Genomic DNA, 19,329 nt, shown 5'->3' with positions numbered 1-19,329 from the left:
TGATAGCCATTTGGAAAGCAGCGTTGGAAAATTAGAAGCAGCTTACTACAGAGCAAACCACCAGCTAGCAGCAATGTTATTTCATTGCACTGGTCACAATGACCAACGAAGCCTTTCAATTCACCAAAGCACGTGCCAGGATGTCTTGAGAAAAAGATCTATAAAAAACAGCACATCCCAAACCTGGGACTCTCGTGTGTTAGTTTGGCACGCTTCTTAATGGTGCTGATGTTGCAACATGCAGCTAGCCCCTTCAAATTTCATGACCGGTATGACAGGACAGAATCCATACTGAAGTACTGAATTACAGTAACCTTAGGGCAGGCACCCACCTTCCTGAGCAATTCATTATCCTGAGTCGACGGCAGACACTGCAGGACTTCAGCTAACTTCTCTGTTACCTTGCCTAGATTTAAAATATCTTTTTTTTCCCCTTCTGGCATGAATGTGCTCACTGGACAGCATTGTTTCATCAGATAAAACCGCCCCCAAATCCTTCTTCTAAGATGTGTGTTAAGGGGGTGGTGTCTTTTTTATTTTTTTCCTAACACACCTACGCAGACTTGCATCCATCAGCCTCCCTTCCTCTTTCCCAGAGTGATCACCCTGCAGTACGGATCCCTGCCATCTCTTCACCTGCTGTACTCCTTATGGCTGTCGCTGCTCTCAGCTCTACGCGCTGCCAGCAGCTGTGACATGGACTAGTGGCTTCTGAGCATACCCTGCCCTGTCACCACTCCTGCCCTCAAGTTTCACAGGGTGTGTTCAAGTTCAGAGCTGGAGCATGCTTCTGAGGATGGCCCCCCAACTGTCCCACTTACCGTGCCGCACTGTGCATCACAGAGCAGGCCCCAGGTGCGCAGACTGGATTCCTTTTGGACAAAACAGAACTGGAAGAGGTAACTCAGAAGCACGGGTGAAGAATGCCAACTGCACGCAGTGCGCTGTCCAGGGGCCCCCACTAAAGCTACAGCCCTCCGGGTCCATTCCCAGTGGCTGCAATGCCTGTGGAGAAACAGACATCCATTCTCATTCAGCAGATCTTAAACCCCTTCTGCACACCACCCAAAACTCACACTGCTCCACCGTCCCAAATAAAAAATAAGCACCAAAACAAGCAGCATGATATTTTTCTTTTCAGATACTCTCCCAGAGAGCATCTCCGGTGGATCGTAACATTTGACTTGTTAACATTTGGAGTAATTTTTGTTAAACCTGTCTTACCATTTAGGCCCTTGCTCACCTCCCTGTGATCTATCACTCACCTCTTTCTTTTCACCAATTTCTACTCCTCCTTTCTTTCTTTTGGACCCTCTTATTCTATTTCATTATTCCAGTTATGAATAAAGCCTGAGCTCACTGCTACACAAAATTCATCTAACATAACTCCTACATCTTTGATTTTCCGTAACTGAATTTCTATGCAAGTTCTACCAGCACAATCTGGAACTTCAAGATATCTATACAATTTCCTTTCCTCTTATTTCTCAGCTAGATGCAGCACGGTCTTTCTCTTTGTGGGCCAACCCCAGACCCGTGGAACTGAATGGAAGGACCTCAGCTGACTGCAACACGCAGTCCCCTAACTTCACTTAATGAAGTCATTCAAAAATTGATACTATTTATGTTAAATTTCATGGCTATATGACATTCAGAGATAACCATGTATGTTTTGTGTCTTTTGCAAATACATTTTTTCCTATTATGCAACCTGAAAAAATACTCGTTTTGTTCTAATGTAATTGTAAGAATCAAATTTATATACAAGACCTTTAGAAAACAGAGACCCACCTCTAAATGCAAAGAACAAACATTTGCATTACCTATTTATATTAAAATATGCAGAAATCTCCAAAGTATTCAGTCAACTTATAAATTTTTATAACTTCTTCAAATTGTTAACATTTTTTTCACACACAGCGTTATTTCAGCTTTGTGGAAAGCTCAATAACAATCTTTCTGGTCTGGAAAAAAAGGAAAGAACATTATAATAAAGAATGCAGAATAAATAAAAACAAAACAGTACAAGCCGTACATCCACGCATACAAAGACAACTTTCATGGTGAGCTATAAGCAATTATAATAACACAATGTGCTGCATGTTGATTTCACCAGTGAAAAGAATTTCTCCAGTTATTGAAGACTTTCCTGGCAGAATCTCAGAAAGAAAATCTGACATTCTCCCAATCTGACTTCTGTGCAATGCAAGTCATGCACATTTTAAACACCGATGAATAATACTGCCTTTCTTCTAGGAACTGTTAGCAGCTGTAGAAACTATTACAGCCTGCTTAAAACCCTGTCTCTGTAGTCAATACTCTCCAGACACTTAGCAATACTAAAGCTATTCCTGGGGCTAAACTAGAATTGCTATGTGAATACAAAGTTTGATTTATGTTGAAATGAAACAACAAACATCTGATCTTTCCTTTTTTTAAATAGCCATTCACATAAACACGAGTATCAGCTGCATAACTAGAAAGTGATGTCCCGAATTTACAGAAATTAGACAAAGGAAGACCACCCACAGTTACCTTCAAGAAGAAAAGATTTGTCAGAGGGTGAAAGATTGCTGGTGAAGATATTTTGTACAGATGTGGCTGCCCTAATGTCCTCATGGTGAGACTGTGGCTTATGAGAGTGATGCTTCATTAATCTAATTTTTTAAGTCTTCTGAAAGATGCAGAATTGATCAGCAGCCCAGTACCGTATCCTGGCGCTGCTCATCATCAGCTGCTCTCAGACCGATCACGGGCTCAGTGGATTGCCTAATAAAATGGTCCAGATGCAGCCAAGAGGAAGTGGAGGCCTCTATGTGCTAATGTTATTCTTTCGCATCCCAAAGCACAGGTGGGAGCAGAAGAACACTCAGCCGTGGTTCCTCCGACATTTTCGAAATGACGACTGGGAAGAGAGAGGAAAAGACACACGCGGAACAAAAGCAAACCCGAAAGTACATACAGAACTTCAGATCTGTTGTACAGACTCATGGGCATCACTCAACTTTTACAGAAACTTGCTGTACTGAAAATCTGTTTGTGATTCCTCACTGCAACAAACTGCCATCAAAGGTCATTTATTTTTTTAATGCATCTTCACCTTTCAATAGATAAAAACAAGTAAGAAAATACAATCAGATTTGCGGAGGGTTTGTGATCTCTGACAGAGATAACAATTAACTTGACCAGTAATGATAATAAAGTGAAGGTTAAGATAATTTGAAGAAAGGCACTCTTCCCCTAGGAGAATATCATAAACCAATCAGGAAGAGTCGGCCTCAAATCAATGCTTTATCCTCTTCTAGACTAATTTGAAATTGTAGATGAATCTGTAGCTGTTTGAGTATCTAGAAAGATAAAAGATAAGCTAATTGTTCAGCTCATTACTAGTTTTGCCTCTGTTTGTGAGTTACTTAAAAAAAAAAAAAGCATCACATTTACATCTTCTAGTCAGTGGTCTTTTTAATGAAAGTTTCAGCATGCACCAGTATTTCCCCACGTAGCAGAGGAACACCTCCACCTTCTCCAGCACCAGAATAGGCTGCCTGTCCTTCAGCTGCCCCAGATTTTTATCAAACAGAGCTCTGCAGACTCAGTGTCAGTGCACGGCCAGGGAAAAATGCTACCTGGTCGTATCTATGGCATGTTCAGTGTCGCTTTCCTAACAGCCACTGAAAATCACTTTGCATGGCTACTCCTGTGAGGTTTGGAAGAGGACATCTCCCAGGAGAACTGACCAGCTGCTAGCTCCACCAGCCTACCTTCACCCTGGGGACAGCCTTTACTAAAACTGCACGTGACCAGTGCAGCTGCTCAAGGATAGGAACTTACCCTGAAACCTCTGTTGCTCACAGCTGCTCTGAGGGGACTGTGCAAGATCAAGGAGTCCAGAGGTAAAACAAAGCTCGCAACTCCAAATACCAACCTACCATGCAGCAGAATTGCTGTCATTCACTCTGCTTTCTGGTTGAATTCCAAAAGTCTCCTTTTCTTGTCCATGCTTTGAGCCTTATCCCATGCTGCCCTCTGAGCTAAGCTGTCCCCCAGAAAGGCTTTGGATGTCACACCGCCGTAATTCAGGGATAACGTGCAGATTCAGTGGGAGCTAAGCTGACCCTTATGGTTGGGTCTTTCTTACCACCTATCCTCCATCCTCTGCTCCAAATCCTTCCTCCTGTCTTTTTGAATAATCTCATCCTGTCTTTATTTAGCATCTGTAACTTCACTCCCCTTTTCCCCATAGCTGATGGACTACATATTACACATGCAAAAATTGCCATACGTTAACTGACACTCCTACAGGCAGAGTATGAGCTTGTTGGGTTTTTATTCCTTTGTCTATAAAACGGCACGTTATTTGAAAGTTTTCAAATATGTTCAGTTAACAACATTAAACGTACAGAAGGAGAAAGTGAGCAAATAAGGGGGAAGAGGACTGATTATTTTCTTAAATTCTAATAGGTTTTTAAAAAATAGTTTTTGTTTTTGTGTGTTTTTTTTTTTTTTTTTTTTTTTTTTTTCAAAAGCACTGAACTTACACAATGCAAAAAGACTTGGATATTGCCGGATACTGTTAGAAGAAAAGTATAAAAAAGTAGCCGTCACATCTTTTGGTCTGGGAATTTCAGCTCGGCTCTGTTTCTTAATTCAGCACAGTCACAAGGCAACACTGCAATTAGAATCCTCCTGGGACTGCAGATGAAAAAAAAGGTTGCATTCAAATCAACTGATTTCTACGGTCACGTATTTTGAAGGAACCAAGCAGCCTTACAAAACTTACCAAATACGTACAAATCGTGCAACCATGAAATACTCACAGGTATCCTCCTAACATTAACTTGACTTCTTAAACTTTACTCGTCAGTAGCTCCACTGGACGGAGTAAGAAAAATCAGGCTGTGGTCGCAAGGGCGGATAATTTACAATGGGAGGCTGACACCAGACCACATGGAAAATTAAGCAGCTTGAACTGCAGGCAAGCTTAGAGAAAGGGTGAAGCAATTTTGTTAATCCCTACTGGGCACAAAATGGCATTCTGCTACAGAGTGCTAATAACACACATGAAACACACTAACAGCTGCAACGCAGGCAGAAAAAGCCAAATAACCTTTTGGTATCAAAAACAGATTTCAAGTGACTTCATCCATCACAAATGATAAATGAAACAGAAAAATCTCCAGCACATAGGCATACCACGAATGTGGGAACGGATCTTCCTAGTGATGGGGTCAGGAAGATCTGATCCTTGGCACTAATTCTGGAGTGAGCAATCTTTCAGCCAGGTTCCCTCTTTATCTGTCTCTGTGTAGAAAAGTCACTGATAACTGAGAAACTCTTAAGCAATATTCTGAGCTGCTTTTATGTTACAATAATTACACGTGGGCTGCTCAGCACTGAATGGTATCTGGTATCATTATCCTACCACTTGTAACGATCCATGCAGACATTTATAACGCGCCCAACATAGCAGGGAAGGGCTACGAACACGAACACATACAGCGACCAACATCATTGATGCTTCCCTCTTCGGCTGGTAATGTTGTGCTAGTGCAGCCCGCAGGCAGGTGCTGTGGTTTCTGGCAAGCCTGTTGGGTAACAGTGACAGGAATCTGTCAGATGCTGCCCACACGCAGGCCGTGTCCCGCACGGCACGCTGACCTCCACGGAAGAATTCTCATTTTAAAATGCTGCTGGGAAATGTTACAAACACCAGCTGACAACGTGTAATGTATTACAGAGAAATGGCAAATCACAATGGTCAAGGCAAACCAGGGGGAAAACACCCTCCGAACACGCTGTGCTGGATCAGAGATCGGTTAGATCTTTGTGTCTGAGGCATGCTTGCCCCATCCCACGAGGCAATGAGCAGAGGCTCCTCCAAGCCTCCTGTGCAGTTCCCTGGCCTTGTGGTTGCCAAAAGATTAGTGGTGTCATAAGGACTACTTAAAGCAGCCTCAGGCTGTGCCGAGAATAACCCTTTACCCTTACAGCACTGCGTTCACACCTCGCACAACTCCTTTTCCCCTAGAAAAAAAGCCCTGTGCCAAGGCATTACCAGGTGGGTGTCAAAGACCACTGACGTTCCCTCGACAGACCCACACAGCCTGCTCTTCCCTTACACAAAGGAATTTGAGGGACCTGCTTCCTCCAGCTTCCTGCCTACTTTACCCCACAAAGTTGATGGAGAAGACGAACAATCAGTTACACTGCCTAGGTAGGCAATAAAATAGAGGAGGCTCTTGACCAAGTGTCGAGCAGCAGAGCCTCTGCACACCTACCCGTGGCACTTCAGAGTGCTTCTGCTCCTGTGCAGGGGGTATCAGACCCATCGCAGAGCAATAAAACTGAGCAAGTACCTTGGATTCAAGCACTCCAGTGAGAAGTCCTGCCATTTAAGTGAGGAGGGAAGGTAGCTTTAAGCCAAGGATCAGAATTACCACCCAAGCCTCTGAGACAAACGTGTGCTCCCTCTCCCTGCTCTGCTGTGAGCAATCCTGTCTCTACAGCGGTGGAAAGCAACTGGATGGGTGGCAGTAACTTCAGCTGCAGGAACGGATTTTGGAGAGCTCTTTTGCAGCATGCTGGGAGCTTGGGCTTGCTAAGTCAGGCAATGAGATAAGCCCAGTATTGTCTCTTTAACAAAAAGTAGGAGGTCTCTGCAATGATGATTTTTGCCTTTGGAAACTATATTAAGACCAGTGCAGAAACTGGTAGCAAAGAAGTGATTCATGAACACCAACAAAGTGATTCACCAACCCTTGCTAGGAAGTGATATCATCGCAACACATCTCCATGAGAATGGCAGAAGAGAGGCATTGTTTCACAGCACAGAGAAATGCTGCATTCTCCAAAAGAGAAGTATTAAATCCGCAGGTGTGTGTGACAAACCAGAGGGGACAAATTGTCAGTGCTCTGGGTAGCAAGTTGGACGGCCAACACTGTGACTGTCAGATGCTTCTAAGCACTGCTGAGGAATATTTAACATTTCCAATCTGGTCCGGGATAAATTGCAAACTCTGGGTATGTTTTAAGATTACTGCAGCCCAGCCAGATTCTCCTCTACCTTCCCAAGCTCAGCCATCACCCCTTGCCCCATCCCTCAAGCCACAAACAGTAAAACCCTTTCTTGCTCCCCACTAAGTGGCCCTATGAGTGTGCTCTTGCATTCTCTTACCTAACTGAGTCCTGCAATCTCTCCGACCTGCAATATTGCCTCCACATCCTCACATGGGCTCTGTCTTGCCAGGGATCTACACACCTTAGCACGCAGATCTCTCTCCAGCCCCCTGCTCTACCCAGCACAGTCAGGCCATTCCCAGGTGCCCGGGGCTGAACACGTGTATGCAGCTGCTGTGGAGGCAGCAAGCAAGGCAGTGTTAGGTTTCGGTACGTATGCTGCGTGTTGTCTTCAAGGCTGGCAGGCTGAGGCTTTTTCAGTTTGTAAAACTGGATCTCGTGTGGGCCATGACCATGCTCCCCGCAGTTATTCTGGGTGGTACCAGCTTGTCAGCACCCCAAAGCCCCAAGCACGCTGCTCTCTGCCATGCCTTGTAATGAATGACCTGCCCCTTGAGCAGCACGCAGCAGTAGGCTTGCAGCTATTTAACTCCTGAACTCACAGTGACAAGCTGATATTGCCCAGGCTAAGAAGATTTTTTGTTCTGCCAGTCGACCCTTCTCCTCTGCCTGTCCTGTGTGCTGAGATGGCAAAGTGCTACCCCTTAGTTGACCCGATAGCAATGATTCCCCCTCAGCCACAACCCTCTTCTCATAAAACTTTTGCTTACAGCACCTAACATCGGCAGCCCCAAGCCCGTGAAACACCCTAACACCAGTGCTGCTTCCCTCCCTACCCTGCCGCCCAGCTGTCCCAGACACCAGGGCCAGTTCAAATCCAGGGCACTGGCAGAGAAGAAAGTGGTGGATTTCTGGAATCACTCAATTTCTCCAAAAACTCCTTGAACTCCCTGCAGGAAGACTGGTGGGCCTGCTGCTACACAGACCTGCTGGCCAGCAACGCACAAGAGGCTAATGGCAAATGAAGGCTTTAGGATGCAATCAAAGCAGCACTGGAGAAGGGAATCATTGCATCACGGAATATCCCCGGATGGAAGGGACCCACAGGGATCACCGGGTACAACTCATGGCACCGAAGGAAGAACAAGTCCAGCGCAGTGCAACATGAAAGCGAGCTGCAAGTATTTATTCTGCCATTGCTCCTAACCCCCCGCCAGGGACCGGCGTGGTAATGCAACCCGTATCCTGCGGTGTCGTAGCCCCAGCTCCCTGGAGACCAGTGCTGTGGATGCGTGCAGACAGGGCTCTGATCTGAGCAGCTCTGGGATTTCTGATGTCCCCAGTCACGCTCGGTGCCAAGCAGAGTGAAGCAGAACTCACGCAGCCCACCCGCTTCACTGGCTTCCCCTAGAGAAGTAAGCAAGCCACCCACCAGCCTTCTAACTCAGCCCTCGAAGAAACGCCCAAGGAGCAGGCTGCAGCGGGAGCTGGCTCTCTCCAGCACAGCAGCACTCACAGCCTCGCGCGCGGTGGCAGACAGCTCTGTCCCTGAGAGCCCAAATCTAGCAGGACGAAGCAGGCAAAGGGAGGAGACAGGAAATATGCTTCTCCTCACACACTCAAATGGGGAACTCGGTTGTGTGATTTTTCTGTGTGGTAGGGCACCAGGGAGAATACATTCTTGATGCAGTTTCAGTGTTCCTGTATGTTAGATAAGATCGTAGGGGAACTCAATCAGCAATGGAAAATGGAAATGCCCCTTCCTTTTGCCAAACACAGAAAAAAGCACTGGGCCTGATTTTCCACTGGTGACATTCATGTAACATCAGTGCAGTCCCACCATGCTCACAGTAACTTTTGGTATACTTAAGTAAGAAGAAAACTTACTTGCCAGTTGGGCTTAGGAAAATAGGTACTGTGTTCAGAGCAGACAAGCAACCTGTTAGCAAGCACTTTAGAGAACATTTCCCTTTAGTGAATATATTCCTTCAAGTTATTACTATGACCTGGATAAGCAGCAACTACGGTACTCATCTTTTTAAAAATGATCAAGTATCAATTAATCATTCCTGTATTAGGGTTTCCATTCCAATAGTCTCCCTGTCGCACATACACAGCACTTTCTTGAAGTCATGGAGGGATACCCCAGACAGAGAAGACAGAAATTGATCAGAGATAACCATTTTATCTCAGTTACCCAGAAAAGTGAATGGTTCAATCTTCTGTGTAATACCAAACCTCATGCACCACAGGAACAGAAGTCTAAAGGCCACATAGTACTTTCACTTTGCATGTGCATCTTCCAGTGATGTCAACTGGATGCAAGCTTCTGACTCGCAGCCAGCGCAACTTCTGCCAGGAAGTATTTCCATACATACCCCATTCACTCTGGGCCCACATTTATGTCCCAGCAAAATTCAACATCCCCCCACATCATCTGGATTTAAACCAGCTGTCAGGTTGACGTGATAAAAAGACCAAAAAAAAAAAAAAGGAAGGAAGGGGGGAAAAAAAAGGTTGCACAAATAAAATTTACTTCATCCAATTCTCAAAGTTTGGAGGTTCTTTGAAAGGTGAAAGCATTTTTAAATGTTGGCCTCAGGAAATCTGTTCTCTGCTCGCAGAGAATGGGATGAACACAATTCTAGGCACAAGGACAGCTGATAACTTGCAGTGATACTACCACAGTTGTAGAATTCAACAACATGAAGATGCAATAAGCTAACAGGTGTCATTTCACTGCAGGACGTGACAGCAGAGTCCCTACAGCTGGTTCCTAAAGCTTAGTTGAGGAGTGACAAAGTGTTACACTACAGAAACATGATTGCTTGCAATCTTCTTTCATGTTCTAGGATCCAAACTGTCCCTGTTCCAAGGGCAAAATATTGCAAGAAACGAATGGCCTAGAGTAGAACAGAAGAAAGGTGATTTTCAACTCGTGCTTCTCATGAAGTTTTCAGATTCTGCACGCAGATTTAACCAATTTTATCATTTTGGTTACATTAGAACCAATTTGTTCTTATCAAACCTTTCTTTCATTCTAGTCACATGCCACCCTGGAAGTAAAATAGCTCAGGTTCACACATAAAGATTGGGATTAGATAATGGAAACAAGAGATAATGAATCAACTGGTTCTGTACACAAAATAAAAATTTGCAATTACAAAGCAGCTAATGCACTGACTCTGCCTTGCATTAGTTACATTACAGACTGGCCCCTTGGATCCCAGGACTTAAAATCACCTTTGCTCTCTCACGGGTCAAGTACAGCTCAGCCAAACCCGAAGATTTGTGCCAAACAGTTTGTATTTCTAACAATTAAATAATGAGTTTGCCTTTTATAAGTCACTTAGGAGTCACACTTACACAATTATTTGCACACACAGCCACTTTATTCTTAATCCTTCCTTTCAGTCTCAAACACAAAAAGCTATTATCAGTTGGCCAGGCTCTGCTCTCTTTTGCCCTAGTGCTAAACCACAACGCTTGCACTGCGAGCAGCGAGCTGCCGAGCCCTGTGCCGCACACGGGAGGGCAGAGCTCGATCAGGCTGCTTCTGCACAGAGGTGACTGCCCTCAGCAGCCACTTGCCCTGTCTGCAGAGCAGGTGGATTGGAGGTCTTGTGCTCTGTGGCACACGCTGTCTCCCTGCTCGGCCCTTCTAACTCCTGGGGAGTTGCACGAGGCCCTTATTTTAAATGCTTCTTGTTTCCCATACAGACCAGAGCAGGCTACTTGTTCCCCTTCCTTCATTTGATTTACAAGAAACACGCCAGCTGGGTAACACTGAACAAAAGACAAAATTGTTTCTTCAGTGTATTTACAGACAATAAAATGAACCTATCCAGCAAACAAACTGTACACAACGTGCCCTATTATTAACTGAAACCAGAAGAAACACTCTTCAGTACTTCCAGTGCTTGTAAATATATGCTTATGTCCTGAGTAACCCAGAGCTTCCAGCAATTACTTAGTCCTCATGCTCTGAGCCAAGTTTTCTCCACAGGCACTCACTGGGGCTCACAGGAGGTAACAGATAACCGGTCTCCGACCCCATTTCTTCACAGCCTCACTGCTGAAGGCACCCTGACTGACCAGATCGCCCAGCTTAGTTCTCCCGGACTCCCTTCACCTCCTACACACGTCTTGGTCACTGCCACACTGCCAGGCATGGTGCCGTGCCCTGTGCAACATCTGCTAGCAAAGGACAGGTGGCTTCGTGCAGAGGCACTCCAGGAAGATCCCACCAGGCAGCAAGAGCCCTGCTGCAGGTAAGGGGGCAACCACAACGTGCACAAGACCAGAAATCCTAACAGGACTCCCCTGCGTGCCCACGACGGCTGGGGCAGGAGTTATTCTGCTCCTTTACAGGTAGAGCGTTTACAAACTCATACCCAGTACTTGGTGCCTTTATTTCTCTCTGTTACTGTAATAAAGCAATTCCTGGCTATAAAGACACCAGACTGTTCATGACTGGGATGAGGTGTGTCAAGAGTTGCAGCCCTCAGTGCACAAAACACAGCCAATGCTGGGCAAACAAAACACAGACAACGGTGGCCAAACAAGCCCGTGTTCCTCCCGGCACGCTGCCTGACCTCGGGGGGATTCAGAGGCCACCCCACGCAGCAGCACCCAGCAGGACTGTCTGTCCTTCCGCAGGTGCACATTTTCTGCCACCTTGCATAACCACATCAACAGCCACGTGGTTCAAGAGGCAAACTCCCCCAAATGCTTCCCGTTGTATAAAGGGAAAAGTAAGCTATTACAGATTGTAAGACACGAAATCACCCCAACTTGGTTACTGATGCCTGTCAAAAAAACCCACCAAGGGTCCTCTTCTGCCACAATTCCACTAAATGATAATCTAATTAAGGAGAAAAACTTGGTAAGTCACAGCATGATACTCCCAATGCAAATTCATGTGTCTTTTTTCTTCTCCCACTGTAATTCATGGAGGCAGAAGAACGTCACATTTTTCAAGTGGGAGATGTTAAGATCTGTGTTTTAGCTCTCGGGTAAACCTGGGAAACAAGGTAAAGGCCTCTCTGTGCATGAACCCCGAGTGACCCAACTGAAGTGAGTGCAGATGAGGTGAGAACCAGGAGAATCGGATAATCACATTCCAACTCTGCACAGACAGACTCGTAAACAGAGAAACTGGCCGCTATTTTTGAAGTGGAGAATTGTCATCTCAGTGCAGCAGCAGCATGACTCTGAATTCAACACTGTAATTCTCAGACAAAGCTAGGGTAAAAGCACATCAAACCTACAAAAACAACTCTTATCTGCTTGGAAAGGACAGGTGTCAGCCTGCTTGGGCAGCCCCATTTGTACCTGCTTGTGTAAGGAACCAGCACCTTGACACTGTAACACACCATTTCCCTACAGTGTAGTATGCGATCAGCTTCAGATCCTTCTGTTCTGCCTCAGTTATCCATACGCGGACGTGACATACATACGGCTTACACACATGCTCTATCCAGCACAAAACAAGACATTGCCCCGCATTTAGTGTTGAGGTTTAACAGTACACATACACATGCACAAACTTGGACGTGGTTGACCTTGAGAAATCAGGTATGTATGTAAAATGAGATCTTTAATACACCCTCAAATATGTCTCACCATTAATGGAATTCCTTCCCAGTGTTGCTTTCCTGCCTCCAGGCAGGAGCAGCAGGAGAGAAGACACTCTGTGCTGAGCCCCCCCAGTAGCATTAGTAGAAGCTCAGTCCAAAAGGTATGCGAAGGAGGCCCTTATTACCCCTGCACACCAGGAGGAACTCACCCTAACACTCTATAATAAGGCCAAAGCTTTTAGCTTTAACTTGGGAGTCACAAGAACTACAACCTACCACAGGAAGACAGAGGAGATCAAGGGCATCCTCAAAGGCTTTGTTAGGTGAAAAAAGTAAAGTGCATGAAGTTACTCAACTTTTTGTGGGCTTATGGCTCTGTTTGCGTCCTCATACAGTCATAAATTTTAGCGTATACATAAAAATACAAATACAGTTACAACGCTGCCTTGAGTTCCATGCAAACAGCTCACCATAAGCAATGTCAACCCCTGGTATGTGCAAGGCCTTGCCTATACAGGGCTCTTTGCAGGATTAGGACTGTAAACTATGTACATAAATGCTGGTAAAGTGTGTTTACATAATATGTAAATAGATAAAGAAAAGTACATTCACACCAACTACTGGGGAAAGAAAACAAATCATTTTTCTACTGCTAAAAGTACTGAATCACTTACCATCTGGTTTGGGAGAAAAAGGACTCGGTCCAATTCAGCTATGAAGAAAATCCTGTCTAAAAAGAGGAATCACATGCTAGATCCCCCTACGTTCAATTTCCAGTCGTGTTAACATGGAGACACGAGAGAGTTTTGTTTTCCTGGAAGAGAGAGAAAGAAAGGAAAAAAAAAGAACTGTAAGAGAGATGTGAGGCTCGCTAGGCCCTGATCCTGCAGACTCCAAGCACTTAGCTACGGGGAATAGTGACAGCTATTTTTCAGGAGAAGCTGAGCCTGTGCATCAGTTTCTGCTGGAATGCATCCTAATTTTCTAAGAAAAATCTGACACACATTTGCTACCATGCTGTGAAATGAAAAAGTGAGATCTAGATACTAAATATCTGAACTAATTTCCCTTTATACACTGGCAACCTTTTTTTCCCTCAGTCACATGAAGATACACAAATGCGTATGGCAGCACAGAGCAGAAGTGGTGTGTAACCGACAGGCATGAAGCTAAAGTGAAAACTGACTGATTAACCTAAACACGCCAAAATCCTAAAAACATTGAAAGAAATTTCCCTATCCCACTAAATACCTTACCTACTACAATTCATCACTCATCTCTTTTTCTACTGAACACTAAGGTTTTCCATGAAAAAATATACCTATTTTTTATTTAAAATAGAAAAAGATTCCTTGGCTATTCCCCAAATGTGACTTATTCTTTCCTTCTTAAATTCAGCACAATTGCTTAACCCTGTAGAGATCTTCAGTGGGATAGATTTGCTCCTGAAATCACACCAGAAACAACAAATTTCCCTCTCACGCTGAGAACAGACTCCGAGTAATGTGTTACAGACCAGTTGTACAAGCGAGGGCGATCAAGTTCCTGTGGCTTCATGCGTTACAGCTTATCACCTGTGTGATGACCGTACCCAGTCCTCACCCTGGGATTGTGAAATAGAAGGGCTCAGCTCAAAGATAGTCTGTGCTAAAGCATTTTTGGCAGGGAGGGAAGGCTACGGTTGAGCACCAAACAGGTTACAATGACTCAGCTGCACAGCAGTAACCCTGTAAGCCACAGAAATAGGATAACTTTAGTCCTTGCTAGTAACCGTGCCTGAAAGTTGGCCCGCGATCACTACCTCAGGTATCACAGGCAGTGGCAGACCCACACCCAGTACCCTCCGGGACCCCGGAGCTGGTAAATTATCTACTTCAAACTCAGTCTCCAACAGCACAGAATCACACCCTGCACTAATACAAAAGTGCTTAAATAACGCACTTTATCTCAAAGCAGGCGAAAGCAAACACGGCACTGCGGTCAGTGATACTGGGAGGAACAGACACGGGCTGAGGAACACCAGGCTTTCCCTGCAGAGCAGCTTTCCTCCTTACTGCCAGATGACGAGACTCGGCAGCATCTCTGTCCGCGGAGTGGGCCCTTCCCCTGGGTCATACGAACAAAACCTTCTCTTGCCATTTGGAAGTCAGCTGCCGAGGGGAGGGCTGAAGGCCAAGGGAGCTGCTTCCAAACAGAGGTGACCTTGCAAGCTTTCTCCCACCCTCCGCTCCCTGACTGAGCAACCAAACAGGGCCCTCGGGATTCTCTGAAAAAGTCACAGAGAGGAAAAATGAAGTGGAGTTTGGCACTGATGTAACAACGGCCGGGGGGGCCTTGTGGGTCTGGCAGCCGGTGATGGTGAAAGAATTCAACGGATCTGTGGGATGTGGTTTCAGAAACGGTGGAGACGCCCTGCTCCGAGCTGTGGAACTGTACAGGGCCGGTGGCAGCGAGCACCGCGCGGTTCCTCCCTCCCCGGCGTGCCTGGAGCAGCACTCGGCTGTGACGCAGGACCCCACACTCACTACATGGACCTGCCACAACAGGGCGCGTGCTGGTGCTCCCCTTCGCTGCGAGCAATTCAACCACGCTTCACGGCCCAAACTCAAGATCAGGATCTTCCAGATAGGATAAGCCCCTCGTGCTAACGAAGTGTCAGGACTACAGCCAAGAACGACTTTCATTCTGTATCAAATATCTCGGGAAAACAGATTTCAACTTTCCCAACAAGTTGAAACAGCACTGAAATTAACTTACATCAATAAAACGATACTTAACCCATGCATTTTGCTGCTTTTGAATGTGTTTATGTAAAATAATTACAAAATTATTTTAATACAACCAGATATAAAAATAAGCAAGAAAGAAATCAGGAGCAAACACACCTCATTTTTAGCTTCTGCCCATTTCTGTCAGTTAAAAGACTAAAAGTGATAGATAGTCCAAATTATGGTGTTCTCTACATTTTTAGTTTAACCAATATAATATAAATTCTTAAGTGATTCCCATTTGTTTCTAATTACAATCTCCATAACCTAGTATCTATGCATCTTCTGTCAATATCTTGTTTTGAAAGTTGTGCCAGTAATAGGAGCGATGATACAGCTCCTTCTGGACTCAGAATTACACCTGCAAATTGAGCTGTGGGTTTCTTTAATCTAAGTAACTATCAAAAAAAGTATTTTTACATTCCTGCCCATTCCTGAGCACCCAGTATTGCGGACACTTCAGCGATATTCTTTGGCTATATTTTTAAGTTTTAGACTTAGAAGTCATATTTATCCCAAGTTATACAATTAGATTATTTTCAAGAACATTCAAGATGCATAAAACTTAGAAATGTCATATGATAACCCTTTCCACAGCCACTGGTGGATTTTCCCCCCTCTCTCTCCTTGTTGTCACGGCTGCATACAACTGGCAAAAGTATCCCGCAGCTCCACAGCTGCAGCAGGTTGGTGCCACCACACAGGCAGCTCATGCAAACTAAATCTTCATGCCAACTAAATGCCAACAAGAGAGCACCTGAAGGGAAAGCTGTTTCTACCTACACTGGTAAATGTCTCCTTCCTCATACGTGGCATTGGTCCCAGACAGTCAGAGAGTTCAGAAGGAATAAGGCCATGACTAACTCGCAGTACCCATCACCACAGTCTAACCTGGGCACAGTCAGAAGAGACACCAGCACAGATCTGATCTGCACCAGTGGAAACCACGAAATCAGTGGAGCTAAGCTCAGAAGAGCAGGATGAGGTTCATTATCTCTGCAAATTCATGCACGGGGAGTTGTATGCTGCACAGCCTTTCCTACTCTGAGTCACTCCAACTCCTGCTCTAGGCTGTTCAGTAGCAAACTGTCAATAAAACTCATTAATGATGTGCTTTATATAGAAGTAGTGCATTTAACTGGGAGGCTGCAACAAATGAAGAGTTGCAGCAAGGGGTGAATTACGTGGTTAATGGAATACAGGATATGTGTCAGTAAAGAAATGGTAAAGGTGGGTGGGAGTCTTAATGTTACATAGATCTGCTTGAAGTTTGGTATATATATGAACCTAATTCCCCTTTTGATTTCAGTACAGTTATATCTAGCACTCCTCTGTATTTCTACTGATACATAAAAATTCTCTGATGAATAATTGATAACCAACTTTCTTTTACGTAAGCCATTACTGAAGAGACAGCAAATATTACAGACATGTTTGTCTTCTTTCTTTTTCGCCTTGTTCTCATCTGAATCACGTTTGGCTAGCATTTGTATCTCTCTCTGTGATTGGTGGTAGCTATAAAAGTAAAGAAACACATACCTTTGCAGAATCGGTGGCATCAACAGCGCGAAAAGGATGTTCTTTGACACAGTCTTATTTTCTGTTCTATGTAAACACACCTCTGCAGTGGCGGGCAACATGCTGCCAGAAGATGGGTTCTGCACTGCCTGTCCAGGTTCTACACCTTGTGAAATATTCCAGCATCATGACACAAGGTTAAATTCCAGTTAACAACTCACCTTCTAATTAGGTGGTCGTCACTGTTGTCCATTCAAGGCTGTTGGTTTACCCCATGATTACAGGCAACTCTAACTTCTCAAAACAAATTAAGAGGATCTGGGAAGCAACCCCTAGAAGAAAGTGAAAATGAGCTTGGGGTATTTCACAGACTTTGGGGAAAACTGTAATGCATAAAAGTAACAGAGCAGCAAGAAGCTAAAAAATTGTCATTTCCACAGGGGAGCTCAGGTACAAAAAAGGAGAGCAACTTAGTAGTGGAGAGGGGATGGGAAGAAAATAGCTGTTAACAGTTCTCAACACACTCTGTGTGGGGGGGAAAAACAACAAACACAGCAAGAGACCAAAACTGTAGCCTGACTCTGACCTCACTCATACTGCTTTTATCACAAAATCACTGGGCTGAACTTTGGTCATTGCATCACCAACACAAAGCAGTCGCAAAGCCCAAACAAGCCGATTACACTGTTGTTTTTTCCTTCCCACACTTTCAAGATGTTGGTAGATGTTGGTTAAGCATATACCTGTCCAAAAGAAAGAAAAAAAAAAAAAAAAGAAATTAAAAAAAGTCAATTTAATTATTAGTTGGTTGGACAGCTTGCTTTTAAGTGCGTGTTGTTTTTTTTTTTTTCTTATATATTTTCTTATATATATTACTGCACTTAAAAATGTGGGTGTGATATAACATTTAACTGGAACACTAAGTGCCAAGGACATATTTTTGTCTGTATCTGTTAGAAAAGGAAACCAATACAGTAGTTAAAAACATTGGGGACTGTAAGGTGATCAGTTATACAAAACATAAAGCTCATCACCAATGTAAAATGGCACTGGGAACATTTACATAAAGATGTTCTTATGATCTTTTTAAATTTTAATGAACAACCTCTTACACAGCATGTGGGACTCATGGTTTACAGAGCAGTAAGTACTAAAGGGTCAAGTAATTCACCTAGTAAAACCCAGCAAGTCAAGGTCAGGCCGAGATCAGAACTCAGGGTGCTCTTTTTCCTTTCCGGTCTTACAATGGCACGTTACAATAGCACCCAACATCCTACCAAAACCCAGTGTTTCTGTTTCCACAAAACGGTTTATTTTTGTGCTGCACAGGAAAAGAACCAGTGTGTTCAAAAGTAAGCATTCCAGCAATCTGAGATAATTGATTGTTACCCTAATAACTGCCAAAAATTCCAATCCGTACCTCCACACTGAAATTGATTGACCCTGCAATTAGAATAGCAGACTACATGTGGAGACTTCCAAACCTCTTGGTTTCGGTCGTAATTCCACTTGCCCATGAATGCAGCCGTGGAGAGGCTGTCACCACCCTCGGCACCTCACTCCCATAGTCACATGCCACAGAAGCCCAACTCTGCCTCTCACTTCAAGATACAGATGCTTGCCCCCTTATCCCAAATATCCTGCCAGGTATGGAAATAACTCTCCTGATCTTCACCCTGTGCTTCCAACGCTGGCATTGGGGTGTTGAAAGTATTTAAAAATACCTTTGCCTGAACATGGAACAGCCGAATATCACCATGCTTATAGACTGGGGTGGAACCCAAAACTAGCAACTCGAATGAGCATCCTCCTCTGTGAAGAGGAAGCAATTATGCCATGACCTAAATTTGCAATCTGTGCACCAAACATTTATAGAAGGCACAAAATAAGTTAGGGAAGAGGGTTTCAAATCACCGATCCATGTTTAAAGTATCATTATTTCATCTTTTGCTAGGCCATCAGAAGCCTGCATTATATGCAAGAACATTCCACTTGCATCTTTCTTAAGTTTAACGCACATCTTAAGACTTTAGTTTGCCTTTAACCAAGAAAATACACTGGATCACCTCATCTTTACATGAAATTACTGAACTTGGTGGGCCGCAGCCACTGGAGCCCTATGCAATACGGAAGCATCACGCAGCTCTTTTCCAGTCATAACCAGCTGGGCCCACACTACGAGAGCACTGAGGCGCTGAACACCTGCAGAAATAACTGGACCCGAGGTGGCATAACCCTGTCTGTTCTTGTGATGAGAGCCCAATTTTGTTCAATTAATCCCACAATTAACGGGTTAATTTCTGACTTCAACAACCGCGTGGCCCTGAGGCCCAGCGTGTGGCACCCCCCGGCCCCCCTGGACCCGCTCCCCTCAGGGCGCCCCCTAAGATGGCGGCCGCGGGCGGTCCCCCCGGCCCTGCCCCGCCCCGCCCGGCCCTGCCCGGCCC

The 19,329-nt window shown here is 44.7% G+C and overlaps 1 long non-coding RNA gene across 1 annotated transcript in view; it reads right to left on the bottom strand.

Moving 5' to 3' along the window:
• The window catches only part of LOC309880486, a 30,739-nt gene extending 13,161 nt beyond the window's left edge, over nt 1–17,578 (bottom strand). Inside the window, exons 1-5 of the long non-coding RNA XR_014317983.1 lie at nt 17,469–17,578; nt 17,104–17,214; nt 13,271–13,410; nt 1,824–1,964; nt 822–1,005 (exon numbers count right to left, since the gene is read on the bottom strand). This is a non-coding gene — a long non-coding RNA (uncharacterized lncRNA). The remainder of the gene's footprint in view (nt 1–821; nt 1,006–1,823; nt 1,965–13,270; nt 13,411–17,103; nt 17,215–17,468) is intronic.
• Between the last annotated feature and the right edge of the window lie 1,751 nt (nt 17,579–19,329).

Source organism: Aythya marila (assembly GCF_965140915.1).
Source record: "Aythya marila genome assembly, chromosome: 7".
NCBI lineage: Eukaryota > Metazoa > Chordata > Aves > Anseriformes > Anatidae > Aythya > Aythya marila.
This window is presented reverse-complemented; position numbering and strand designations above follow the sequence as displayed.